General features: G+C 39.2%; 1 long non-coding RNA gene across 1 annotated transcript; it reads left to right on the forward strand.

Annotated features, from left to right (window-relative positions):
- The first annotated feature begins 487 nt into the window (after window positions 1-487).
- LOC146558429 (uncharacterized) lies at window positions 488-3717 on the forward strand. The gene is made up of 3 exons (XR_014888600.1): window positions 488-629; window positions 2545-2589; window positions 3163-3717. It is a non-coding gene; the product is annotated as an uncharacterized LOC146558429 (long non-coding RNA).
- Window positions 3718-4623: the final 906 nt, after the last annotated feature.

Raw genomic sequence — 4623 nt, forward strand, 5'->3', positions numbered from 1 at the left:
TGGACAGAACAGTTTTCATGTACAGGGGACTTCTGGGAAGACCTCAGTGGTGATACTGCTACTGACTGTGCACACAGGTCCATTACGTCCTCTACAAAACCTACAAGCCGCTTAGCAGTGAAGCAATCCGGATAGCCTGAGATAAGCTCTCCCCACTGCTTGATCGAATAACTACTGAACAAGTTATTCAAGAGGGATACCAAAGCATGTACTGTAGAATTATCCCCATTGGTCTGAACTGTTTCATCATTTGTCATTGTGTTACAGTTCGAGCTTGCCATTTCACTTTTTTGTTTTTTATGTCTAAAATGTTGTTTTGTGTTAAACTCCGTGTTTGAACGTTTAAAGCGCTGCTGTCCCGCTGTGTGAATGCGTTTCAACTGAACAGCCAGGTCTATATATAAGGTCGGTTTAAGGTTTCTTTGTAACGTCACCTGACGTTTCTTTGTAACGTCACCAGTCAAAGGACTGGCCCGCCCCGTCATAACGAAAGGGGCGGGACAAATCTGTTGCTTAGCAACTGAAAAAAAGGCACACCGCGCTGAATGCTACATCCGGCCTGCGACGGTACACCGCCTCCGCACCACCGTTTAAACATGAAGTGTGGATGTTAGAAGATCCCAAATATGGTGAGCTACTGGGAAATTACTCACGTTTTTGTTCTTGAGAGTGAGCGATAATAAGCGACATTTTATTGAGAAATTACAGTAGTCTGTCTACAAAAACTACAAAAATGACCTAAATAAGACAGAAGTACACATTCATTTTTATCGTTTTGTCAACAACAGGGCGCATGAGGTTTGTTCAGTATTTGTTGTGTCTACAAGGCTCAGGCGCCCCCATGAAGTGTCTTATTTGTATAGTTGAAAGCATTATAAAGGAACGCAAAACTAAATTACATATAATTATAATTCTTGGCACTTTCTGGTGTGTGTGAGTTAGTGTTTCTCTTTTATGATTTGTGGGTCCAGCATCAAATTCAGAATCCTTCCCATCACACATGAGGTCTTGAATAATCATCTTATTTTAAAGACCTCGTAGTTTGATAGTTTGCTCTCAGACTGTGGGCTTCCTTGTGGTTTTTAGGATATTTAGAAGTAGAAGGGGATCATCCTTCTGTGGAACCAGCTCCCAGTTTGAATGCAGGAGACGGACACTATCTCTACTTTTAAGATTAAGTTTCAAAGTTACCTTTTTGCCAACGCATATAGCTAGGGCTGAATCAGGTGACCATGAATCCTCCCTTAGTTACCCTGGGACTACCCTGCTGGGGGATTCCCACCATGTGTTTATACACCTCTCTGCATTCAATAATTAGTTCTTGTTCATCTCTGGCTCTCGTCCACAGTGTGTCTTTTGTCCCCTTTTTCGTCTCCTCATCCCCAAAGGGTCGCAGCGGGCTGCCCCTCCCTGACCGTGGTTCTGCCAGAGGGTGCTTCCTGTTAAAAGTGAGTTGTTCCTTCCCACTGTATTGAGGTTTTTTCTTTTTAATTGTAGACTTTCTACCTTACAATCTATACCACCTCGAGGAGACTGTTGTTGTGATTCAGCTCTGCATAAATACAATTAAATCGAATTAAGTGGGTTCAGCTGTTTTGTGAAATAAATGTGAGTGACATGGTAAGTAATAGCCTGCATGTAACTCATGGTAAGAAGAGCAATATCGCCCCCTCCTGGTTCAACCTTTTTTTCTTTGCAGTAATCTTTCCAATAATAATACATATGCACTAACCTCATGCTTGCTGTTAACAATAGCCTAAAGACACAAAATCAAGTTTAGTTTTTTCCTTAAGTTTATGTTTTTTTTAATATGGTTGGCATTTATTTTGTTTCTTTTTAATAATTCTATTGATTCTATTGATTGTTTGCCAAGCACTGAGGTCTCTGCTTAGACTGTGCTACTGGGATCACTGATTTAAAAATGAGGCAAAAGCACCAAAGTTGTGCTCAAAAATAGTACAGTGAGCTACAAGCTGTTGCTGTAGTAATTCTAACACACTTATTGTTTTTAAATACATACATGTTTAGTTCTTTTAAACCTAATTATTATTTTTTTTTTTTGCAAAAGTGTCACCTAAACACCCAAATATACGTAATTCAAAACTTACTTTAATTATTACCCATTTGGCTGGTAACATGGACCCAGTCTGATGGATAGTTACTGAACAGATAGTCTTTTCTTTAAAGGCTGCATTCAGAGCAAATCATTGTAAAAACAAGACAAGTCAATAAAAAACAAGTAATAACTATAATACTAAACTACAATAGAGAGAAAATCCAGTAAATATAATTATATTATGTAAAAAATATACAAATATTTACCTCTAATTTAAAAAGACATTACAAGGGTACTAGTTTCATTTTAATCTAAACATAATCTAAATTGACACTAAATCAGTTTAAATATTACAGCTGAAGGTGATTTCAATAAATGTACTGCTGCTTGACTTTGTTTTACTACTGCAGTATAATTTATCATGTACAAAAGCTCCAAATGTTGTTTCTCTGACTTAATGTTCTGATGACGTTTGTGTTACTTTGCAGGAAATAGTCAGGACCCAGATGAACCTGTGCTGGAATTCAGTGTGGGTGAGTAATATGAGCATTTATGAAGGCTGTCCATGACCTGTAATTAAATTTAGCGTCATTAGTGCCACTCATTGCAAGTGACAGTGCACATGCTTTCAGCATGGAGTCTGCTCTTATGGTAGCAAAATAAATTCAGAAAATCTCCATCAAAAAGCAGCTCAGCAGCAGAAATATATATGGTCAGCTGGTTGTGAGTTAATGAGCATGTGAAATCAGTGTGAACATTTTGAAACAACAACTCTCCAACCTCGTAATTGTAAGACTGCCTGTGCAGCCACAGGAGCCTTCAGAGAGTCTTCCTGCTTGTCTCTTGGGTTGATTTGCTCGTGTTTTCTCACCCAGTCAATGACTGTAAAAGGGCTGGACTAATTGGAGGCAGGTGTAATTGATTGCACTGATATGCTAGTCTACTTATAGCCCACATTACAAACACTGCTGTGTTATTTTGTCTCTCAGTGCAGGTATGTAATGTGACAAAACCTCTAATGATCTGATATGTTTGGGATGGATGGGCTGTGAATTATATAGTGAATTGTCTTATTTTGTCGCTCTGTGCAGGCTTTCTACTTACAGGGTGGTGGGTCTCAGAGGACAATTGCTACCCCTGTTGAAGTGAACAACGTGTGGAGTGCAACTGGCTTTGTGGCATAGCTGGCTCTGGCCTTGGACTGTGTGTTTTTACTTTGTACCTAAATGGGACACTGGACTTCTAACTACTATTCATTGTGTTTATAAATAAAATTTTAGAATTTTATTGACTGTCATCTTTTTGCCCATGGTTGGTGAGACCTAGAATCTCTTTGTGTGTGTGTGTGTGTGTGTGTAACATCAACAGGGTTTTGCATAAAAGAGTGTGAGCAGGTCAAAAGGTCAATTCATTTATTGTAGTTTTATGGCAGCACCCTCTAGTGGCCTTGAAGCAAACAGTCTCCTAACTAAGCCATGGCATCTCTGGTCTCTCCTACTTTTGTGTGCTCTGCTGGAGGAGCAGCATTGGATCTAGTGATACTGAGTAAGCTGATTAGGACAGGCCTGGAGAAATGTGGTTTGCATGAAGTATCAGGAAAAAAACAACCTTGTATTGTAAAATAATAATACACGAATAATAAATACTTTTCATGACATTCAGATTTCTGGACTCACGAGTTCATAGAACATTAATGTTACGAAACATTGAGAAGTCTTAAAACTACATTGTATACTTATTATTTATTTACTTTAATCAGATTTGACTGGTATTTTTAAACATTAAGTTTTTGTTCCTTCAACTATTGTATTTAAGCTTATGACTCACTCACAGTATGTTTATATAACTGCCTAAAAAACGGTGAGGATGTGGCCGCAGTGGCTGAGAAGCAAGAACTTTGCTTTTTCTTCTTTTTTTTTTTTCTTTTTTTTAATTGGGAAGCATAAATGAACATACCAGAAAACCCTGCACGAAGGAGCCATATTTGTTTTTTGTGTGTGCATAAGATGAAGCTTTAGTATTATTACACATATGATAAGGATGTTAGCATGCAACACACAAACTCAAGTGGTGTTGCCAAGATAGTTGCTGACTGGCAAGAAACTTCTAGAAGAAATCTGGTGACAGTCCAAAGCACAAATGAACATGTTTAATACTCGTGCAAGACCCTGTGGGAAGGTGCCAGATTGCTGTATTTTGTGTGAATCAGGAAAAGTGCACGGTGATGACTAAAGCTTATAAAACATCTCTCTCCTTATGTGTGCATATATGAGAAAGAAAATTCTGCCAAAGCAACTTTAGCTTCTTGCAAGCATCAGTACACAAAGGATGCTAACACAAAGCTAGCCAAGAACCAAGAGTGATTTTAAAGTTGAACGTATGCCGACCCCAGCAGCCAAAGGGAGCTCCGGGGAGAGCTTCTTGGGGTCCAGTGATGTGTCCTGAAGAGACGACATGAGCTCTCCCTCCTGTAGGCCCACCCCAGCAGTAGGTGCTGTCTGTCTCATTCCGAGTTAACTGCTACTCCTCTACATCTAAACGAGCCAGTTGAGGAGGTTCAGGCATCT

Source organism: Mchenga conophoros, linkage group LG15, assembly GCF_057382185.1.
Source record: "Mchenga conophoros isolate Kocher_MC1m ecotype Shallow Benthic linkage group LG15, M_conophoros_male_GT1.1, whole genome shotgun sequence".
In the NCBI taxonomy this organism is placed as follows: Eukaryota; Metazoa; Chordata; class Actinopteri; order Cichliformes; family Cichlidae; genus Mchenga; species Mchenga conophoros.